Source organism: Ciconia boyciana, chromosome 5 (assembly GCF_034638445.1).
Source record: "Ciconia boyciana chromosome 5, ASM3463844v1, whole genome shotgun sequence".
Lineage (NCBI taxonomy): Eukaryota > Metazoa > Chordata > Aves > Ciconiiformes > Ciconiidae > Ciconia > Ciconia boyciana.
The window spans coordinates 57,618,620-57,640,695 of NC_132938.1; the positions used below are offsets into that span (position 1 = coordinate 57,618,620).

At 43.5% G+C, this 22,076-nt stretch overlaps 1 long non-coding RNA gene across 2 annotated transcripts in view; it reads right to left on the bottom strand.

The window, feature by feature from the left end:
- LOC140652419 (uncharacterized) overlaps window positions 1-22,076 on the bottom strand; it is an 81,975-nt gene that overhangs the window by 28,146 nt on the left and 31,753 nt on the right. The window contains exon 3 of one of the 2 annotated variants that reach the window (XR_012042776.1): window positions 14,271-14,397. The exons of the other annotated variant lie outside the window; for it this stretch is intronic. This is a non-coding gene — a long non-coding RNA (uncharacterized lncRNA). The remainder of the gene's footprint in view (window positions 1-14,270; window positions 14,398-22,076) is intronic. 2 annotated transcript variants of the gene reach the window in all.

A 22,076-nucleotide genomic window follows, 5' to 3' on the forward strand; every position in this document is an offset into this window, starting at 1 on the left:
AGTGAACCTCCCTTTGCCAGCTCTTCCCTCTTCCTCTTAGTTTTCCTGGTTGCTTTATCCTCCCCGTGAAGGTCTATTGTGCCTGCTAAGTACATGGGAAAACACAGGGATGAGCTGCAAGAATGAGGGCACACCGAACAGCAGTCTAACATATGAGAAGACCAGAGCACGGACTAATGCCTCATTCCCAAGTTTAACGAAGAGCTTCTCAGTTTCCTGCTCCTCCGTCCAAGCCAGTGTGATGGTGTGCTCCCCTGCCCCAACCTGACCTTTAGCTCCCATAACCTGCTCTAGCGATAACCACCAGTGGTGGTCGTAATGGATGCGTCTGGTCGCGATGGCTGCATCTGGCTCAAAGTGGATTCGGGAGACTGATAACAACACAATAGCCAAGGGCTATTGTGCAATGCGCCCACCTAACCACAGTGAAGAAACTAAAATCTGTGGTCGATATGCAAATATGACTATGGGTCAATCATCTCACCCCCATCAATAGCGAGCAGCCCCAGAGCCCTTTGAGCTCTCCTGCACGGCAGCGGGCTGCACGCCAGGGTCTCCCCTTGAGTAGGGACGCCTCTCAAGGTTACTCCTCGAGGCTGAGAGATTCCTTGCCACAACAGATCCTCGGTAAGCAACTAACAGCATGCTAAACTTTGAAATCTTAGCTAAGTGATATAAAGGGTTGATTGCGCATATATAATCCTTTAGACATAAACCGTTGACCAAGTCTGGGACTAGGACTGGATCTAGCCGCACCTAGACTCCTCTCTGAGGAGGAGTTTAGAAAGCAATGGTGTCCTTTCTGAATCTCATGCCTCAACAGGAGGGTCTCCCTGACAGTTTTGTCCTATCCTCTATGCAGTAAATAATCAAGCGTACCTTGCAATCAAATCTTGTTAAACCACTGTCCCATTAACCACTGAACCTTGTTAACTCACTGTTTTATACCAATAAAGTATATTTTTGCTTCTCTCTTACGAGTGAAGGGCATCACTCCATCCGCAAGAGCCTGCAAGCTCCCTTATGAAAGAGGGAGGAAGCTAGACACCCGCTGCTCATCTCCACGAGGTCTGTGCTCCGAGGCCAGCCTTGCGCAGAGCACCCGCACTCCCTCGTGGGAACGCAAGAGCCTTACGGTTGCACATGAGAACCTCAGGATCACAGCTGGATAGCCAAACCCTGGTGTCGTCACGTAAGGCTGCATCTGTTGCTTATGTTCAGTGGAGCACGGGAAATAGCCAGTGAAGATAAGGATAAATAGGAAAGAAAGGCATCTGCATGAAAGCAAAATTCAGCTGAAAGACCTCCAGAAGGCAAAAAATACAGGCTTTGGCCTTCATAGCCTCTGCTGATGGGCTCGCACAAAGGCCCTCAGCGTGCAGCAGGTATTCCAGCTCTGTCGTTGTGCAGATAATTAAAAACAGTAATGAAAGGGAGGTTTTTTATGCCTGCGCTCTAGCCACAGCCACAGCTCCTGAGCTGCAGAAGCTGAGTGGTCCCTCTGCAGCAACATTTGCATTATTGCTAATCTGTAATTGGGATCCCCACTTGGCTCTATGACTCTCTGACCATTTTCAGACCTTTATCATTCAAGTCAAGAGGCTCCTTCCTCTAGAAATTATATTAAGATTTGAAAGCATGTTTCCTAATTTGTTTTAACAGGCTGCAATGATTTCTGTTCATATCTACCTGAGTGCATTGTTTTCCCAGCATACAACTCGAAAATAAAACAAGAATCATATCCATTTCATAATTCCTTCTAAAATCAGGTATATAGAAATTTAAAAATCTTGATATTATTACATCTGGATATTATTATCATCTAGCAACAGGAAATAATGATGAAGTCTTGCTTTCTCTCTCAGACAGTAAGGACCAAATTCACATACAAATCTAAGTGAATTTGAAGTATTCCACCTAAAGCAAGCTAGCCGGTGTAAGTAAGCTACCACTTACTTTAATTTCTATCTTCTTACATCCTTCTGATTGCTGTCTTTCTTACTACACACCTCTTTCCGCCCCTCACCATGTAAATTATTCCATGTTAGACTCCTTCAGATTCAGTTAGACCAAGAGGATTAACTTCAGAGCTGATGCGTGAGGTGGTGTAAATTCTGCACTGGGGTGTGAGAAGGGACGAGATTTTCCCTGCAGGCTTTGGCTGTCCTCCTCCTGGATTTACACAGAAAGGAATCCCAATCCCTTTATCATTGTCAGGAGGAGGCTGAGGAATCTAGAAGTACACAACATAGCAGCTTAGATTTATTCAGACTCATCTCTTAGTTTGGGTCTGATACAAGTATTGTGTAGACTTGTCCCTTCCAAATTTAAGGCCTTGTCTGGAAATGGAGGGAGAGGTTCTTCCTTAGGGAGATAATTCCAGAGTTAAACAAACAAACAAAAGGGATATATAAAGTTATACTGTCCCCAGTATAACTGAGGACATACTCAGATCTCTAAATGCAAGCCACATGAATGTCCAGTGTCACCTAACTTCATTTTTATTCACTTAAATGGGAAGCTCAATGGTCAGAGCTGCTGTGTGGCTACAGCTTTCACTGAGCCCTGTCTGTTTACAGCAGTCCTGGGAGGAGAAAAATCAAGCCATTTATTTAGGTGACTTCCTATAGATGGAGGTTCGTAATTTCAGTTTTGCAAGCCTGACTGTTTGCAGATGATATAAAAAGATATGAAACAGATATTGACTAAACTCACTTCAACATTTAGATAGTTCCTGAATGTAATAAAATGTCCCTGCCAGAATGATCGGTTTTCTGTTGGTGCAAATTCAGCCTGGAGATAAACAGGCACGACTTCAGAGATGCCCGTGGAGTTAGCCCCAAGATAAATTTGGACCTGTAAATCCAGTCAGAACACAGATCCCCACAAATATTTCAGACTTTCCCCAGCCTTGCTGAAAAGACCATGCCTTCTGCTCTTATGCTTCACAAGGAAGCGAAAGATGGATTGCAAACCCTCAGCCTGCTGTCTCAACTGAAAATTCCCACTGCAATATTTCTGAAATTCAGAAACTTTTCGTCCATTTAATATGCTGGAACCTTTCCCCACTGGACAACTGAAAGTTATCACCACCTAATGATTATTCAGTGACATCTGCAAAATAAGTTTGATGTTTTGGGGCCAGTTTCTGTTGGACAGATGTCAGTATCATAAACTATGCTATCGTTGGCACTAATTGGTATCATCCTTGTCAAACAATCTGCAGTACGGCAAAAAAACAGAAGCAGCACTTACATTAAATTTCCCTTTTGCCTATGCAAGTTTTTCTTCACGTCATGGACACTTTCTCTTACCCCAATCGTTCCTGTACCTTCGAAAAACAGAGGACTCGCCAAGGTAAAAAGCTCAGGCTCTTCAAGCAGCATTAAACCCAGCATTCTGTGTATGGATCCCCACAGAGAAGACTCAAACATTAAATCTCATTCTAAACTGTGTTTACTCTCAGTAAATATTTCTTCTCGCAAAAAGCATTGCCATGGCGTTGTGCAAAGCTGTATAAACAGTTGTAATTTTTGTCCTACTTTTTGATCCTTGCAGCTTGTGTCCAGGTTGCTGAATTGTTCAGTTGTCAAGGGCAGGTTTAAAAATTTTATGCATCGGCATGGCATGTGATGTAAGCTCTCATGCACCTGACATCTCACGCATGAATAAGTCAGGCATGGCTGGTGATTCACTGCTGAATTTAAAGACAAATAAGAGTAGCTTTCTATGAGGATACAACGCAGTGAGCTCAATTTTGTAATAGGAATTTAAAAATATTTTAAATCTCAAATTAGATTTTCTTTTAAAAACGTTCCCTGGCAAACTGCTTTCTGTAAATCACTGAAGCTGTGTAACTTTTTCTGTGCAAATATATGCACACTGGGTCCTTTGCCTGTCTTACATGTGCTGTAACCTATTCCTGACTGACTTAGTTTTTACTTGTCCCTGTGCTAGTTATTGTGCTCCTTGTTCTTTCTGCGCTAGCCTCATATAATCCTCTTAAGTCACACACTAAAGCACTGTCACTGCAATGAACTATGATTTCTCTTAGGACTTACGACCTTCTAGATCTACACTGGGTATGGTACTGCAGGACTGGTTAGAAATCCAAAAGCACTGACATTTTAGATCAGTCACAGACGAACAATGCTTACTAGCTCTTAACACATTCAGGAGTAGCAAGCAGTTGTAGAGTAGTTAACAGCTGCAGAAAGTTATCAGTTTAATTTTGCCATGTAAGCAGAAGATCAAAATATGCAGAATAACTATCTGCTGCCCAGAATTTCCTGGTTCATATTTGTCTGTGTCCCAAAGCTGCAAATAAAAGCATGAGCTCACTTGAGACCTGCAAGCAGCATCCTGTCCACTGCCTTCATGGGGGGCATTCACATTTAACTGTGCAAGTTTGCAAAATCAGGGCCTTAATTTGGGAGCTCTTGATAATTTTTCACAGACAGGCCTCAAATTTGCCCTTCCTATCCTATTGGCTTCAGTGTGAATTATATATGAATTTCCAGGGGCAAGATAAGGGCCACAGTCATTTCTCTCTCTTCTCGGTTTCCAGCCATTTCTTTTCATTTATTCCACACCAGCAGTTACAGAAAGTGGTCTGGGGATTGGAGTGCTGTTCTGGCAGTGAGTAAGAGGGAGTCTGCATTTGTTAATATGGACAGTCTTCAAAATAAACAGGTAAACTGAAAGATACTGGAGGAAAACGATTATGAGGGGAAAAGAGGGATTTATGTCTAGCTCTGACAAACTGCTAATACCAGCTCTCTCAAACAACAACTAGTCCCCAGCACTTTGTTCCAAGCTCGTTTTCCAGGGAGACATTTCAAGGCAAGCCTCCCAGAGAGACAATCACTCTCCCAGAATAAGAGACACGAAGGATATTAGAAAAACCAAAGGCTGATTGAGAAGGAAGATTTTAAAGGGCAGCCAAATTCCCTCCTATGGCAAACTGGGACATAGCTGTCATTTGTGCTTTTTTTTTTTTTAAATCTCCTGGGCTCCTAGTTTAATACCTTTTTTTTATTTTAATTTTTTTTGGTCTAATCAGTGAGTATGAGGTAAAGACACATTCATGTCCTTCAAAAAAGGTAGTAACACAAAGAGTTTCCAATTACCCTTTAATTAAAATATTAATTAATTAACAAAGTGTATTTATGGAATAATTATATAATTTCACACACCATCGATCATATTTTAAACAAATTCATTTAATTAAGTTGACATGTACACTGCATGCTCTCTGTAGAGTTATTCTTAGAAACCAGTGCATGTCTGCCTTTAAGGAGATTCAAACTGCACGGGGGAAGTTTACAATGGCCCACAGTGGTATTCAGAACAGAAATGAAGCCACTTCATACTTTTAAGTAAATTTAATACCAGTGACTGTATCCCCGAAGGCTGAAGTCCCCTATCTGCATAAAAGGCACTGGGAAGGGAAGAGCAGCACGAGCTTTCTCACTGCCAATATCCCTCATCCTGACCTGGAGGGGCTGATTTAATAAACGGTTAATCATTATCCTCTTCGCCAAGCCTGTTAAGCAGCTTAAAAAGCTTGGCATTTCTGTGGTGGGACTCAGCTAAGGCTACCAAATCATTTCACGCAGCCTGCTGAAAGCCATCACATGCAGATAGCGCAGTGTGCCGGGGCAGCGTTTAAAGAGAGCTCCGGGTACATTTGCAGATTTCCCCTTAGAGTCATCGCTCCTGTGGGCTTGTGGTCCTGATTCAGGGGACAGTCGCCTTGGTTTTCCTTCCAGCACCTGCAGTTCGGTCTACCTCTGCGCTGTGGCCTCCTGCATCCTTACTGTTTTTAAGGTTAACTCAGGATCTTCTAACATCCCTGTTCACAGTTTGGGTCTCTTATGCCCATTACCATCTATTTCTGAATGAAGGATTCCAAATTACCTGTGCGACTCCTAAGTCTTAAACCTGTTACAAGTGTTTCAAGTGTCCCCCTTTCTTTTGGCCTCTCATAGGAAACTAATATTGTAGTTCCAGAGTTTCACGCTTTCCAACTGCAATATTCCTCACATTTCTGCGACGGTTTGGTAATAGTTTCTTTCTTCCGCACTTAGCTTACTAAACAATGTTAGCTTGCTGAACAAGCCATATTAATAAAGCTACTTGCCTGTTGCTCATATTCCCTTTCGGAAGCCCCGTTCAACTTCATAAAAAGGTGTTTGCTGAACTGCTTTTGGGCATTCAGTGCTTTTCTAGAGTACCTGCCCTTGGGAGTCCTTAGCTGCTGTTCTGTGATGCTCTCCACTCACAACCTTCCTTCCCACTCCTCCCCACACAGTCCTTTGCTGCTTGGTCAAGGACTACTCTGCTTGCACTTTGCAGCCTTCTCTCTGCACAGCCAGCATGATAGTACCTGCCACCAGCTCCCAATATATGTCCATTCGGTGACAGCAGCCACATCTTGTTGCATGGATAACACGAACCTCACTAAATTCATCAAGAAAGTTCAAATCCGTGAGGAGATATTGACTTGAACTGATGTTAGTGAAGTAACGGGAATTGTACCCATAGGGATCTTGTCCCACTAATGTCACTGAAATGGGCTATTTATGAACGTGAATATCAGAAGCTGAAATTATCTGAGAAAAAGACAATATAAATGTACCTCTAGATGTTTACAGTCATATATTTCAATCCTTTATGTTTCCTTATGTCTTCAAAGTAATTTTTGAGGTCATCAGAGTCTGAAAATTCAGCTGTCACCCTTTTACCCTTTTGTTCTTATTGAGAGTTTAGCATAATTTAATGAAAGTGGTGATGAATTGAAGAAGGGAAGAAAAGCAAGCCCTCGAACCCCCCTAACCAGCCCCATTCACTTACCCCTCTTCCAACTTCTCACGACGTCAGAAGTCAAAATGAGGGGACTGGCTGAAATTTTAAAGAGCCTCTTAATGCTGCCTGGATTCTTTAGTTTCTCTTCAGTCACAGCCAAATACAATAAAATCCTGCGTTAAAATCGGTATTTAACACCATAGGCTGTATAGAATTTGTGTTCAATTTTAGACTATACATGTCTGAGGAAAGCTAGCCAAATACAGAAATAAATTACAAGACTAACAAGATAACACAGATGAGAATATTAGTGGTATACAAGCGCTTCTCACAAATGGGCAACAGTTTTCAAATCATTCATTAGAAACCAAGATGAAGCTGATTCATAACTAAAAACATCCAGGCAGATTCTGTGCTAGCAAGGCTTGCAAGAGCTCCACCAACTTCTCTTTCCACTATCTCGGATTCTCCTGTTTTTAAGAATGAAAAACTGATTTGGTAACAATCTATTATAATAGCAGTAGCTGAGCCTTCTGCCATCCAGGTAAGTCTTCTGATTTCCAGACATTTACACCAGCAAAGAAGGCAGACCAAGCCCCCCGCTCCACTTCTTTTTCTTTCACATGTGTAAAGTTGTGCCCTTAAATCCACATTTAGATACTCAGGTAAGTGGCCTGAGATTCAACTGTGCTAAGCATCCAGCAGTTTTTAATGAAATCGCTGCCCTTTTTACTTTGTTAAAAATTATCACTATGCGAAGCTCTTCGTACTGCCTCTCTGCAAAAGGCCCTTTCCACCTCTCCCTGTAGATTTCTGAGCATTTTGTCCACAACCAAACAGACCTTCCCAGCGGAACGATTCTCAGTCCCTGACAAAGCACAGCACATTTTCTTGCTCTCATGGCCAACCTCTTTCTTCCACCTCTCCCTTTTTCTCACAGCCTCTGCCTGCTGATTCCCAGCCAGCTCTTGGACTTTCCACACAGGTTGGTTGTGACTGGCCCAGCTTTTCATCTTAATGTATTACCCCAGGATTGCAATTACTTTTTCTCCTTTACTCTCTCTTTCAAGCCCCTTTGTCTTCAGCCTGGCCCTTGAATGCTGCTGTTTCCCGTCTCCCCAGTCTGTCCACTATTTTCTCTCTCTCTGTTTTCCCTCTCTGCCTTCTCTGGAAGTCCTTAATCACACCTCCACGTCCTCCCCGCTTCACCTCTTTTTCTTTCCCTCTCTCTCTTTCTCTCTCCGGTTACAGCTCTGCAGGCAGGGTTTACGAGCAGGGATCTCTAGTGATGTCCTACAGGAATACGCCTTGGCACACTGTCTGGACTGTTCAAGCCCTACTGCACCCCTGAGTGCCACAAAAAGCTCTATGCAGAGAGGCAGAACAGAAAAGAAATGCTTTACAGCCACTTTCTTGTATGCTATTTTTTCCTCTCAGCATCTAAGGAAGATTTAGAAGGGGGGGAGGAAAGAGCCTAGATTTACAAACAACAATCAGGCAGGTAAATATTCTGCAGTTTAGTTGCAGTCAAGGGAATATAAAAAGAGTGTATTTAAGGAAGAATAAGCCAGAGTCCCCTACGCTCTTAACTGAGCTAGCAATTTCAAATTCTTCTGGTGTGTCACCCAGTTACCTCAGTACTAATAACATCATACCGGAACCCACTTAGCCCTCTTTAGAATTAATTAGTATTGTACAGCCCGGTCTGGGCTGGTGAGCTGAGTGCCTGCTGAGAGCTGCTCAGAGTTAGGGCACCGATAGCATCAGGTCCCACCCCTGAGACCACAGATACAAGAGAATGTAAAAATAAATAGCCATGCTCTGCTCTCAGCTACATTTTCTTTGCTGGTTGATTTTAGTAGAACACTGGTGTCACCAAGAGCAAAACTTGGAACAAAATTTTAACACTGATCATACCTACATAAGAGATAGGTGCAGCTACTCATCAGCCCCTGCAGCGTATGTCCCTCGGTGTACCCAGTGGGAGAAGCCAGACTGGTGCAAGAAGAGATGGAGTACTTCACTGAGCTGCCTGGTCAAGTCTAGTCCGTGAGGCCCATAATTGCACCCAGGATCTTCCCTCCCTCACAGCACTAGTTCCTGACAAGACAGAAACCAACAAGGAATGGGCACATTTTTCCTGATGCATCAAGATATCTGCATTACTCCCCAAAAGGCCTACATTACCTATCATCATGGTAGCAGGCTTACCCCCCCCTCACAACTCCTTTTAACTTTAATCTACCAGCAGTGGGCTCAGTTTGGAGTTGAAAGGAAGAAAACATTTATTTCTAAAGATTGAGATCTATCACTTATCCCATGCAGCTTCACAAAGCAGACAAGAAGAGTCCAACGTCGAAGTGAAGCGGAGAACATTGCAGTAATCTAGAATCCAAAGTCATACAGAAATTGGGAACATTTTGGCTCCTAACTGAAGCCAGTTAGAAAACAGAAACTCTATTTACTGCCTCCCAGACTGAAATTTTGAAGTGTGCTTTACATAGCACTACTTTGCTGTGAAGTATCTTGCATTGCACTGCAGAGACAGACGGTACAGGACTGCCGCCCGCAACTGAGCGACAAAAGGCCCTTAACAATTTACTGAAGCACCCAAGCCTTCCTCCCCTTCTTAATCATACTCTTTGAAATCATTAAAGATTTGTGTGGAGTGCAAACAGGAGAGTTGTTTCTCGTTGAAAGTACCAACTCTGTTGTTGCAACAGCCTGGAAACTACACCTCCTAGTTGCATACACCCACGTAGCAAAAATAACCCCTGTGTTTCCACATGAAACTTGAGAGCCAGCGAGCTCTGGCTGGCACCGAGGGTGGCAGTACTCTTGGCTGAGCAGCTCTCCTGCCTGCCTGCATCCACAGTAATTGAACATCAATTGATTACAGAGATGAAGATACTGAATCTATTACTTCTCTCTCTCTTAATGAATTCAACGTTTCTCAGGACAATGAGCCTTTAAATTATTGATCACATAAACGGTCCAAAACAGTCCACAACTTATTAACATATGAAAAGAACAAAAAATATACCCAAGTCTATGATTATTTTTTTTTCCTGGTGACAATAGAAGCCATCGGAACAAAGCTCAGAAGGAAAAAAAAAAATCTGTACACTTAAAGGATTTTATGCAGGGCTTTTTTCCTTAATAAGTCACGGTTAGCAAGAAAAAGAACGTGCCAAAACCTGATATTTTAATTAAACAGTGTACATTTCTCACTGGTTTTGTTTGCTTTTCTGCATATGGATTCCTCCAAGCCAGCAAACCCAAACGCTTTTAAAGACATTCCCCTGCAATATGTAATTGAAATTCCTTAAAATATTTAGAGAGTTCTAGGAGGGAACATTCTGCAACAATAAATTACTGTAGTGTCATGGTAGCAACATTGATGGCACGGCTGAGAGGGCACAGTAGTTTTTAAATTCCTATTCTTAGCTACTTATAATTTTGTCTATATGCTGAAATTTTTTAGCATTAACTCCAAATTGTACCTTTGGAATGCTTCCCCACCCCCCCCAATTCCTAATTTAGTTCAGCATCATTCAAAAGCAGTTTTCTCCTAAAACTCCAAATTTGTCATGCCTAGAACTGAATGACAAGGGTTGGGTTTGTCTTTTTAAAGGAACAGAAGTTTGAAATATCTCCATCGGTAAGAGTATTTCTGTACAGCTTGAACGCTTCTGCCCCAGCCTGTGAGCTTTTCCAGGCTGAACTAGGATGTGCTTTCATCTAGCAAGGGACGCACACGTACCCACCTAAGCAAGCATGGGGATAGTCCCATAGAGCTCTACACATGCTCAGAGCCACACACTTCACAGGACACAACCTCCATTTACAAGATATTTAATTCATAAGGTAGGACCTCTAGCATTCCTTCTCTTCCTGTATTTCGGAGAATAAACCAGTACATAGCCGTACAGAATTTAAATCTTCACTATTATTTCCTAGGCTTATGATTGACGAGCCAAATCTTAAATAGATGGAGTGGAAAGTAACTGCTCATCCCGTATTTTCATATCCTGAAACAGAAGATCACTTTCCTTTTCAGACAGCTTAAAATCTTAGTTATTTGGGGCCAGATTTTAAGGTATTTAGGTGCTCAATTCCCATGCAGCTGCTTAATGAGGTATTCAAATACAAGAGGCCTTCACAGCACTTGAGAGGCCATTCTGTGCTTTCCCCATTTTAATTGTTTTTCAAGCTTTATCCTTCCTTTAGCTCATTCTAGACTTTTCTTGCCTTTGTTTGTAGGTCTTTCCAGGGCTTCCCAGGCTGTCCCAGGGTCATTTCCTCTCTTCCTTGCAATCTGTTTTTATGCATTTTAAAGAATTATTGGGCAGATCGCTGCCCTTTATAGGGGGCAACGTCAGCAGCGCTGGCGTTGCAATCGGGTGTAGAAGCACAGCCATACTCTCTGTCTCGGGTGAACCATTATCTATTTTGCAAAGAGATTCTCTGAATGTATATTCACAGCAGAGAATGCTGTTGCGCTGTCCTTTACTTTTCAATTCAGAGGAGTAAAAATAGAGGGTAGCAGGCCAGATCAACAAAGTGGATGGGTTGGATTAAACGATATAAAACAAAAACCTGGAGAGTTAAATGGCTGAGCAGATAACAAATATGTTATTTTCTGCCGAATTTTTAATGGTATTTTTAAAACCAAACATGCTATAAAGTTTATATGTATCTATGGCTAAGACAGCCTGCAGAGCCAGGAGCCTTACTTTAGTACAGGCAATAGCGGCTGAAGCTATAGCTAGGTAAATGGAATAAGGACAAACTTGTCCTGCTTCTGAAAGAGGAGAGAAAGAAAGAGGAGAGAAGGAAAGAGGAGAGAAGGAAAGAGGAGAGAAAGAGGAGGGAAAGAAGGGAGAGAGTCCACTCTCATCTGCCAGACCGCCCTGGGGCTGTCCCCAAGAGCAGGCAGAGAAAACCCAAGTGCCTACTTGGACTTCCAGGGAGGGTTCGCCCAGTTCCCCTCCAGACTGCCGCTACGGCAAGCGAAGGCGCCTGGCCCAGGCGGGCTCAGACAACGACGCGGACACCGGCAACGGGCAGCTCTCCTGAACACCCGGGCGAACCCCGGGCAGCCGCCTTCCCGCGGGCAGCCGCCTCCGGCCCCGCCCCGCCGGGGGATGCCCGCTCGGCTCCGCGGCGAGGGGCGGCGAGGGGCCAGGGGCGGCGAGGGGCCAGGGGCGCCGGGCCCCGCCCCGGGCCGCGCGGCGGCAGGGCCTATCGCGGGGCTCCTCCAGCCGCGCGTCACAAAGGCCCCTCCCGCCGCCGCTGCCGGCGCTGCGCCCGGCCGCTGCGCCGCGGGGCCGGTGTCAGGCGGCGAGGGCCCGGCTGGCACGGACCCCGCTCGCCCTGCCGCCGCCCGCCCGCCCTCGGGGGTGCCCGGAGCAGGGCCTGGAGGAAGACCCGCCAGGCCGGCGGCGGCAGGGACCTGTTAGGAGGGCTGTGCGATCCAGACCCCGCGTTTCCACTTGCCGCCCTGGCTGGCGTGCTACTTGAAAACGCTTCCTAAGAGGAGCACGCTGAAGGAGCGCTCTGTATTCCAGCCAGGATGCATTATCGGGATAAAACCGCATAGCTGTATTTCACCTACCTTTTCTCTTTCCCCTCCACAGGTCAAAATAGGGCCAAAAGACTATTCATTAGTATTTCTTCGTTCGCGGTAGCCCGTGACGCTTCTCAGTATACTTAACAGTATCCATAACAACCACTATTCCTGGAGGAAATTTTAATTACAGCATTCTTTGGAACTGTTGATTGTTTATTGTGACAAGACAAAGAACACGGGAAGAGAAGATTCATTGAGAAACGTCGTGCTTCAAACCAGGCTGAGGAAAAGGTTGCTTTACACTCTTATTTCTGATGCATAAAAAGCCGCATTAGGCATAGGATGGAAAAGAGAGATCTTTTCAAGTAAAAGTAAGGTGCCCGTACCTAGTATTGCTCGTTGAAAAGTGATCACGCTGAACAAGTTACAAGGAAGCTGAAAAAGCTGGAAGATGCGCTGATTCCAGATTAAAAAGAAAAGTAGAAGAAAAACAACAGTGCTGGAATTTTCTTACTAATATTGAACTAGATTCTGGCACCCGTAACCACTACGGGCATTTATTTTGCGGGTGCAAATACTGGAAAAAGGTATTCTTAATGCGAATAAAAGTCAAGACTACATCACAACTTAAGAAGAGCAAACAGCAGTGCAGACTGTGATATGTATTTACGGGAAAAAGAAACCAAGGAGGCGGAAGTGAGAAACTGGTAATAAAAACACCGAAGGGTAAGGTAAATCAATTAGAAAAATAGGGAAGAAAAGATCTGCTCAGTTTAAAAGGATGGGTGGATGATTCCTCCTCCCCACCCCCACCCCATTACTGGCATCTGGTACAGAGAATAAATCCAGCAACTGCTCTCAGTGCGAGGTCTTGGTTTCCTTTCTGTGAACAAGGGGTGTAGGTAGAAATCCACATCGACTTTAATGTGCTAATTCCATGTGTATGAACCAGAATGTATTCTTAATTAACCCTGTAAGGAACAAACCCAACAGACTGACAACAGCACAGACAGACTAGAGAAGCTATTCAAAGTCATACATGAAAACGACAAATGCTACTGAATTCATCTTTTGGGGATCATCTACATTTTAAATAAATCCAGATTTTAGATGACAAGTCAAGTTTACACCAGTCTGGTTGTCACGTAGTGACAATGTAGTGACAACGTAGTGTCACGTAGTGACAACCAGAGGATCCAGCTGTGTTTCAGGAACTTCAGGATTGTGTCCTCCAGCCACTGAGCCGTTAAGCGCAATCTGAAATTTTCAGGCTGTGATCGCATTAGCAAACTTTGACACCCATCATAGCAGAGTACAAGTAGACAGGGCTCAGGCATTAAAAAAACCAACCCACAAAACAAAACAGTCCCATACTCCCTCAGGCCTCACTTCATCAGTGTTAAAATCTCTTCAGGAGTATAATATACCATAGGATGCTTCGCAATCAAGAAAGATACCAGCTGGGGCTTTGGTGTCAAGAATATCAACTCCCCATGCAAGAATCCAGAGTAAGAAATTTTAGAGGAGGAAGAGGCACGCTGCAGAAATCTCAGGAAAAGGCCTTTCAAAGTGAGGCGAGATCACAGCTTCCCATTCTCCTCCAAGTTAATTACTTAACCTCCTAGAAAAAGCAGCACAAAAAATTGCTTACACGTGACCTACGAAGAGCTGGCAACATAGGAGTGAAAAAGCAAATCAGAACTGAGAGAGTGCCTTTGCTTAGAGGCTGGGCGATGGTGGTGGGAGACACCAAGTTACAGTGGTTTTACTATGGCTAGCACCATGGGGCCCCGATTTCTGAACTGGATCTCTGGACATCAATACAAGAAAGAGAAAGAACAGACAGATGCCGAGTTTCCATTTCACAAACAGTTCAGCCACTTTAATTTACCTGCATCACGTTAGAAAGCGTGTGTAGTTTAGCTCCCCTCTGCATGCTCCTTTGCATTCAGTTTATTTCCTCCTTCACACTCCAAATTTTCTGTTACTTATTCAACTGCTGAATCTTCTTCGCCTGCCTGTAAGCAGACACAGCATTATATTTAAATTCCTGTTCTCATTTGGTTTAGTATTTCGACAAAGTCCGCCTCTTGTTTCCAGGCTGACAAGCGTGCTGAGGAGTGGCCAGCACCGTGGAACACGGCCCACGTACCCAGTGGTTTAAGGTAATTTGAAGAGAGAAAGCTATTTAAGCGGGGAGAGAGAGAGGGGAGGGGAAAAGGGAAAAAAAAAGAAAAAAAGGACACCTTCCTTATGTTTCCCCTCTCTGTCAAAACTGGAAAACAAGCGTCAAAAGCCTTGCCTTGTGTTTTGTGTCAGCGCTAATTACATCCCCGCTGCCGGAGCCCTGCATCCCACCGCGGGGAAGGCCTCCCGCCCCGGCAGCGGGCAGACCCCCTCTCCCCGCACCGGGAATGCCTGCGAGGGGGAGCACGCTGCTGTTTTGACAATCCCTTTCTTTGCTGCTTGGCAGAGCTCCATCTCATTTTGGCAAAGGCAGCATTTCCATGCTCTGTCCTACATTCTGCCCCGGCTTCACAGCATCCCACGTTCTGATACCCTGTCTCATTTTCAGTAATCTCTCATTTTCAGTCTGTCCCAGTGAAACAATGGAAGTGTTAGACCCTAAAAACATTACCGAGCACGGACACGGCATCTTTACTTCCCCGAGTCTCACTGAAAATGAACTGAAAATAAGCAGAGTGAGGTTCTCCTCCACGTAAGCGAGAGTGGCAGATTCCGGCCCTTTGATAGCTGTCGATCTTGAGTAATCCTGGTGGGTACATTTAAATCCTTGTTAAGGGCTCCCACATTCATTAAAAATAAATCCAGTAGTTATTTGACTGTGTAATTATTAGGGATAATTTGCAATTAAGCAATTGGCCTCTGATGAAGGGACAGATAATTGATCAGCCTGGTTTGGCATTTTAGAATGGGGTGGGGGGTAATTAAGTAAATCCAGTCAGCTAAATGTCTTCCTTCCCACTACATCTTTTCCCACCTTTAAATGCAAACCAGACCTCATGCAGCTGTGCAGGCCATGGGAGTCTAAGCCTATTAAAGAAGTCTTTTAATGACTGTAAAACTACCACTAATTGAAATAAAAATATTTTCACACTATTTTCACATTGTGCAAATGGATCCAAAAATAATTCTCAATGCAATACACGGTGCACAAACTGCTCTGCCTGACAAGTGCAGCATTTAATTTGCACTAATTAGTCCAAAGCGGGGGCAGTGTGAAATTAACATGATTCATTAATTCTGCGGCTTATGTTTTACATATTGCATGTTCACATTTCAAAACTATCAGGTTCTCTGCAACCCAACACACCACACTTCTGAAATTATCAGATTCAAGAAGTTCTCCCCACATCTCTTTAGGTGCATTCAGATTTGATTTCTGAATTTGCAACTTGTCTAGTTGTTTCAAAGCAACTGGTTGATTTTAGATTGCATGGTTTCTTCCTTTGCCCTGATCTTGGCCTCAGAACCTTTCTGACAAAATACTCTTTTGGGTGGCTCAGGTCACTGTGGGATAAGCATGAACAGAGCAGCAGGTGAAGAAGCAATTTTCAAGAAGCAATTTTCAAACTACTTTATGTTCTAAAAAAATGTAATAAATCCTTCATATTGACTAAATCTGAAGTTTTCATGATGCTGTTCCAATATTTGCTCCTATAATGATATCAGGAGATGTTCATTAAAGATCTAATCCAGAGCCCCATGAAAGTCAACAGAGACTTCCACTGGCTTCAGAAGGCATAAATATGCTAGCTTCTCTTTATGCTACAGAACATAGGACTCCAAGAATTGTAGCATTGGCCAAGTTGTCTTACAAAATAAATTATCTTCAAGTGAACTCTGCTGAAAAGCATTCTAAAACATATCAGACATAGCTAAATATTACATTTCTGCAAATTAAGGTACAACAATTGTATTTACGTTGTTGGACAGACTGGCAATGTCAAACTTGGTCCAGTGCTTCCCGAGGTATAGGTTACATTTCTACAGAGCCCCAGAGCAATACTACACAGGTGTAGTATTAAGCAATTAGGTGTAATATTGAATATACTATGAACTTTACTTGTTATCAATAGTGATTCGTAATGAAGTAATGATGATGTATGTGCTTTGTATTCCACACGAGGCTTAAAGGTATGCCTGTCCCAGAGAGCTCTAAAATCTGGCTGACACTTTGTAAACGTGCCTGCCTCTCACACATAGAGGCAGAGGCTGGCCTACCCATACAAACACCTCTTCATTAGTCTCAGAAATACAGCAAAAAGATGCGCCAAGATTTACCTGTCTCCTGCAATCAAGAGAAATTGAGGCTGTTTTCCATACCTGAAGGTACCTGGACAAGGTACCTTGAGGCATGAAAGAGCAGCTCCCATAACTGGTGGGAGAATGATGGGACAGCGTGGCAGAAAGGACGCCTGGATTGGGCCATACAACGCCCCAGTCAACAAGCAGACATTTAGCACTAGATGTCCAGTAGAGCCAAGAAGGCAGCACAGGCAAAAAACTGGCCACTCAAGGAGTCAGAAACACATCAGCAAGGCTAAGAGGTGAAGCATTACGAACTGTGAGCTTGCTCAGCTGGGGTTCCTGGAGGAATGGGGTAGAAAGTGGTCATTTGAGATTCCTCCCAAAAAAGGGGAAGTCAGGAGGAAGACTGTCCTTTGAGTGACATTCAAAGGACAACCAAAGAGAAAGGAGACATTTTCAATGATACAAGCCTGACAAAAACTAATGTCCTCCATACTATCTAAAGTAACCTGCTAATATTTGTAAGAACCACCTGAGGCAGAAAGCAGTTAGATTTTGGAAGATTCATAGATTCTGCAGTAAAAAAGAAGAAAAAAACCCAGCTAGAAACAGCCACTTCGAGGGCAGCTTTCATCATCTGTTTAAGTCTTCGGTTTTGGGGGGGTTTTGGGGTTTGGGTTTTTTTGCCCTCCCCCCCCCCCATATAAAAACAGTGTGTTTTTTTCATCAGCAACCGAAGTCAAGCAAGGAGTAGGAGTAACAGGTCTATTTTCTTCCTCATAGGGACAAACTAACCTCAGGCTGGTCCCATGTTGCAGATCAGAATATGGCCACATCAGTTACCTTGTTGAGAATAACAGGGACAGACCAAATGCGTGTACATAGCTTCACTGTTAGCAAACGCTTCATTAAAACAAAGCCATAATATAAAAAGATAGAAAACTGTTTATACGCAAGTCCTCCATTTAGCAAGATATCCTGATGGCTGTGCATCTTTAAATGACTTATTTGTGTCAGTTTGTTTCAGGATACATCTGGAGCAGGCAATGTGATCAAGAAGTGCTATTTGATTACAGTGTAGTACTTTGGGTGGCTTTTAGAAAGCAATAGATTATAGCATTACCACGTACCGCGCATAACATCTCTATGCCACTTAGCAAGTATGAGGCCAAAATGAACACTCTAACCTTGAAAATACATGATTAAAGTGCTGCCTCATGGATTGATATACAAAATGGCTAAGTCTAGTGATCCTTCAAATCCTGGTTCCCTGGCGAGCACAAAGGGTTCTGGTGTACAAGGCTCTGTCTGCTATTGCGTGGGGCGTATAGGTTGTGATGCCTTCAGGAGTACTTGGGCTATTTGGAGTAGGAAGGGCACTTAGAAGAAAAATTGTATCCTTTGGTCACTTTCCAGCATAAATTTAAACCTGTTCTTAAAAGTTGCAGTCAGGCAAATGTCCCTACAGGTAAACAGTATGGTACTGAAATACCCCAAGTCAAAGCTGGGTGAATATGTAAACAAGCAGTATCAGTTTAGAAGTTAGGCAACTTCACTGCTGCTTCACAGCTTTCAGAAGAGAAAGCTGGCTCACTATTTAAAATAGAGTTTCTGTGCACCTTGAAATAAATAACATACAAAGATTTTCCTAGCACTATTAGGAGATTCAGCTGCCAGTACCTTGTAAGTAAAAGGAAGTATAAACTCTAAGCATTGTGTCATGTAAGAAAGCTAAAACACCAGCTGTTTAACACAGAAAATGAGAGTAGCATTTTTTCTGATATACTTTTACTAAGACTTTTGACAGAATAAGTTCATTCATATTGTCTGTATCCTAAAGTCACTTTTTGTTTGAGTGACACAAGTTGCTGACTCCAATGTGCTGTTTCTGTGGGTATCATAAACATGAATGGCCTACAGCCAAACACTTTTGATACATATTAAATGAGCTACATGACCAAATGATATCTGGTTTGTTTTCATGTAGATAAACTCAGACTACATTTGTGCACTATTCTGATTCTATTTAAGTCTATGAAGAACTTAATCTCTCCTTGGTTTTTAACTACATGATGTCTTGGTACTTGAGGTGCCCTTTTACCTTTTCAAGTGCATCTTTTAATCCCAAAAAGTGCCTTCTTAAAAATGTATCTTCTTTATCTGCATATGCAAGTGCACATTTTATGGGCAGTAGGCTATTATTGTTATATCTGCACATCTATGTGTGCACTATATATGTGTGCCTGTCTGTTTGACTGCTAGCAATACAGAGATGGTCTTGTGTCAGGGCCTGCTTGAGACTCAAATGTGAGAAAAGGGGTATATTCAAATCTGGTATTTGGGGGAGTAGGGGGGTGTTTGTAATTCCACACTATCCTTTTCTAATGGAAAACTTGTAAAATCTCACTTGCTGTCCTGGAAAGGATTTGCATAGCTCTAATAGAAATGCTCAACTAAGATGGATGGGTCTGTGAGTGTCACATGGCCTTCCTGAGCATAAGTTATGTTACTAAATCAGCATATTGATCTGGGAACACAGCGTCCTGGAATCCTGAAAATGTCAGGCACAGTCTCAGTGCTTCACTTCTTTAAAATCAAATTAATTTAGCCAGCTTACTCTGGAGAAGAAATTACGATGTCAGATACATGCAAACAGCAGGGCATCGGGCACTCCAAGTCCCACTGCCTTTGCCTGTTTTGAAAGGAGACGCCCAAAAGGAAATAGCTGGGTTGCCACCTAGCTCTCCCTTGGTGGAAAGAACAACTGCCACAGGTAATGTGCGTCTTTGCTTATGTGAACTCAGGTGTCCCAGGGCCTCACGACTCTGGGAATCCCCAAAGATCCATGGAAAGTGGGGGCAATCAAGGGGGTTGAGAGGTAAAATTATACGATTACATGTGATGATACTAATCCATCTACCTTACCCATGGGGTACATTTGAGATTAAAGGCTCAGATAGTCCATGCCCTTGTGCTGTAATCTCCAGTTCTGTATGCATGTTTAATCAAGCATGCTAATCCACAAATGTATGGTCAGGGTTGCAGCCTCTGGTGTGAACAGAACACTTTCAGCAAGCAGGGCCCATCAGCATGGATAAGTTTGTAGGCATTAGCCACGTATATTTAGTCAGTAGAGCAGTTAGATATTGGTACAAAGTGCTTCTGGGGAAAAAGGGACAGTCTGCCAAAACATATTACAAAGTGGAGATTTTTCTTCTTACCTGACCTGACAAAACATACAATGCAAGCATACGCTGTATGTAAGGAAAAGGAGTAACTGGGAAGTTTCAAAGAACGAAACTGATCTGTTCTTGACTAGAAGTACCAATGCATCCTGTTCTGACCCCACAAGACATCACACCTAGCTTTGATTCCTACACCACAAGGACCAGGTGCAGCATTGGAGCCCCAAAGAGACCCAAACTCCAACCCTGTCCTGCCGTACACGAAGAGTTGGGGCCGGAGGAGCTCTGCTGGTAATCAACCCTGCAGAGCATGGTTCAGCTCCCTGGCAAAGGAGAGGTCACTACGGCAGAGGCCAGATGCAGAACAACCACCTCAACCTCCCACAGCTCCTCATGAAGGCTCCCGCCTCCTCCTGACCTACAGGCTTGTCTGGTCAATGCTATTACAGACATCTTCTTCTCGGCTTTGCTATCCTCGAGCTGAACACCCCTTTTCTATGCTGAAAAGCTCACTAAAGCTAAAAGGTAGGCCTCCAACTAGCTCACTACACGCTGGTATAGAACATTTTAACTAGCCATTTTTTACTAGAAATCCTAGAGGTGCTATAGGCATCACTACAGTGACCTGAGGGTCACCAAGATAGAGGCAGATATATCAGGACGCTGCAGACAGAGAAAGAGACAGTAGGACCTTGTCTGACCTGTACCCTTTGGGGATGAGGTGGGCAGGCTGTTGTTATCTACTGCAAGTGAAAAATGCACAGCCACAACTTGCTGATACCACGAGCTAGCAAAAGAGGGAAAAAAAAGCTTGAATATGTTATCAAGACGACTACAGTTTCTTCACTAGATTTCAGCAGAGAAAAGCTGTACAAAGACAGCTTGGCAGCCACTCTGCCCTTCTTCTCTAAGGCAATGATGAAATATAACCACCCAAATTTCCTTGCTAGCATAAACTGAAGGATTCATATTGTTCATATTTGAAATAGGATTATGCAAAGGAGAGCTGGATTGTAGGTTGTTTGATGGGGAAGGGGGAAAAGCAGTTCTAGGTCCCAGCAGGCCAAAACCCCCTTCAAAATAATATAACAAAAGTGGATGATGTTTTCTCTGGAAAACATTATACATGGCAAAATTCTATTTAGCATTTACAGAAACTGAGCAAAAGGGAATACAGATCCTAGGAACTTATTAGGTTCAGTGAAGAGAGTGGATAGCAGGCAATAAAGAACAGCATAACATGCAGCACAAATACCTGTACCCATTGCAGGTAACATGAACAACTCCCTCATACACCAGACATTGCTTTTCATTTGTCCCTCTTGCTCCTCAGAACCTCTCCTTGGCTTCGCTAAATATAGACAAGCCTTGATGTGCATCAATAGCTAGCCTTAGTTTCAGCTCACTGCTTCCCATTTCTCATGGAAGTGGGAGTGGTACAGGACATCATCCAGGACCCTGACATTTATTTCCTCTCCTTTTCCTGCGTGAGGAATGACCTACAGCCCCACCACCTCTCCTGTACTTTGTGACGTTTCTCCATGTCTCCCCTCAGCTGAGGGGAAGGCAATTCCCCAGGAGAGGCTTCATCTCCGCTGTCAGGAATGTTCCTGGTTCTGGCTGCTCAGGCACACAAAGATGTTCAAGAATATCATTAAATCAAAGCTAATCAGATGGCTCCCCATTCGTCTCAAGACACTGTTCAGACTTCTTCATTTAAAACCCTGCATAGATTTGGCTTAATCTGCTTCACAATTCTTTCCTTTCTGATTCCTCCACTTATCTAATATCGCTTTTTCTTTGTCATTTCCCATGCCCTTCCGACACAGCCTTCCTGTAAGTTTTCACCTCATCTCACCATTGATTTTCAAGCCCTGTCTGAGGATGCATTCCTTTTCTCCTCTGTGTCTTAATTTCTCTCCTTGAAAAGCAAGATCTATTTCAGCTCTGCTGCCTCTATCAAGACAGGGAACAACGCAAGCATGCTACAGTCACACTTGCGTCCTAGCCAACGAGGGCATTGCTTACAGGATAAATTGAGATGCCACAACACAGTCGTTCTCCTCTGAAGCTTTATATGCTCCTTGGGTGGTCTTGTGCTGGACCCTCTGCACAAGCTGGGATTTTACAAATTGCAAGTAGGTTGCTTTTGATGCTACGTTGCTTAGATCTCACATTGAATATGATAAATCATTCCTATTCCTTAGTCCTGATTATTTTCCCTCCTATATTGCATAAAA